Here is a 2,155-nt window from a genome sequence, read left to right on the forward strand (position 1 = left end):
TCTGGTGTGCGCGGGGCTGACTGCTCATGGCAGAGCAGGGTCCCTTGGGGCAGGTGGGGAGCTCTGACCCTCGGGCTTGTGCCCACAGAGCCCCGAGGGAGCTGCCAGGGGCTGCACAGGGAAGGTGTGGGATGTCCCTGGCCAAGGACATAGAACAACAGGACGTGGCACTCAGTGCTCTGGTCTGGTTGACAACGTGGTGATCGCTCAAAGGTTGGGTTTGATGGTCGTGGAGGTCTTTTCCAACCGAAATGATTCTGTGGTTCTGTGAAGGAAAGGCCCTCCTGCAGCAACATCTCCCATACGTCACGTGTGTGCAAGCAGGGAAAAGAGATTTAGCAAGAAAGCAGACACACACAGAAAGAGCAGAGAAGGTGCTGCTGCACTCTCGAGAGTGGGATTTGCCTGCCAAGGTCCTCTCCGTGCCACTGTCGCTGCAGACTGGGATTCCCTGCTTGGCTCTGGCATTGCTCAGCATCCTGCCAGTGAGCTAATCAGGTCAATGCATTTTTAACAGGGCATAGGAAATCTTTATATCTTTTGTCAGGCTCATTCTTCTCCCCCGTCTCTCTGTGGGGGCTGAATTATTTAATGCTGAATATCAAGCAGGGCCAGTTTCCCTGTGCTGGCTGCTGACGGTGCATTTTAGGGCTGCTGAGATTGGTAGGTGGCTGTGCTCTGAGCTGGGCCCAGGGGGAACCCATTGTAGCAGCAGATTACCTGCTTGCAGCCAGATTTATGGAATAACTGGGGTCCTTCCGGGCATCTGAATAAGCGGGATAGATTTGGAGGAGGGATGAGCAGCACCAGAACAGGTGCTCACAAATCACACCATTCCCTGTCTCCCTAATCCATCTCTGTGTGCAGCGAGAACATCAGCTGGAGTTTGGGTGTTGATTTCCACGCTGGGAAGGGCTGGGAGAGCAGAGCAGGGCACCAGGGGATCCAGCAGCCTCACCCCAGCAGCTCCTTGGTTTGGGCACCGTGGTGGGCAGGGATGGGGTGACAGGGAGCGTGTGACAGCGGGCACAGGTTGTGTGTGGCGAGGAGCACCCGTGGGCACACAAACACAAAGGGCTGGTTTGTGTATCGGGGTTTATCTTTCCCATTAATGGCTTTCTAAATTGGTGGCAGTGGAGCAAAAAACCCAATCTGAACTCGGAGCATGCATGATTACTATTGTAATAACCTTGGCTAATAAGAATATGATGTGGTGTTAGGCTGGGAAAGAAAACACATTTCTCATTAGCTTTTTGATTAATTACTCCACATAATTTCCTAGGGGGACATGCCTGGGACTGATTGCCTTTGCTTTTGACGCGTGGAAGTGGTTTACCTTAACTTAATAATTTTCTCGGTGACATTTTAATGGCAGGCCCCAATTAATCTCCAGTCACTGGGCAAAGGGCAGGCCCTCGCCTTCCCCTCACTCCTCTGGGGGTTCAGAGCACCCCCCTTGCCCACCCTTCTCTGGGACAGGGCAGAGGAGCTGCCTGGGGGTGAGTGGTAAGGTCAGGGTTGGGCAGCCATTGGCAGAGGTTTGGGCTCCAAGGTCCTGGTCCTCCATGCCCTGCCCCACACGTGATGCTTTGGCTTCTCAGGGCTTTAAATACCTGGGAATGCAACAGCTGTGCAGCCCCGTCCTCTCCCGGCACTGCCAGGGATCCAGCTGTTCCCAGGCATATGTTTACATGGCCTGGAAGCGACCGATTTCCTTCCGTGCGTTATAATATAAATATTTTACAGGAGCTAAAATATTCAACACTCGTTTGATGTTGCCACATGGAGTGGGATCAAATGAGGGTGGGAAGGAGGGGAAAACAGGAGAGGGGAGCAAGGAGAGACTCATTTGTTTCCCTGCCTGGAAATGGAACGTTGCTGCATATTTCTGCATCAGGAAATTACCCAGAGCGGTGATCTCTGCGCGCTGCTCCAGGTGCTCGGCTGGTGCAGCTCCGCGCGGGGCCGTGGCTGATGTGGCTGCGGGGGTGGGACTGTCCCAGTGGCACATCCTGCACCTGGGATGTGCCCCCCACATCCCAGGTGCATCCGAAATCTGCCCTGCACTCTCCAGCTGAGCCCGTGCTCTACACCAGCATTAAAACATCGGCAGGTCCAACCAAACTCTTACTAAATGGAATGTCAGGGTAATTCC

General features: G+C 53.9%; 1 long non-coding RNA gene across 1 annotated transcript in view; it reads left to right on the forward strand.

The window, feature by feature from the left end:
* LOC108447705 overlaps positions 1-2,155 on the forward strand; it is a 4,068-nt gene that overhangs the window by 920 nt on the left and 993 nt on the right. The window lies entirely within an intron of this gene.

Source organism: Corvus brachyrhynchos, unplaced genomic scaffold (genome assembly GCF_000691975.1).
Source record: "Corvus brachyrhynchos isolate BGI_N302 unplaced genomic scaffold, ASM69197v1 scaffold46, whole genome shotgun sequence".
NCBI classification, from domain to species: domain Eukaryota; kingdom Metazoa; phylum Chordata; class Aves; order Passeriformes; family Corvidae; genus Corvus; species Corvus brachyrhynchos.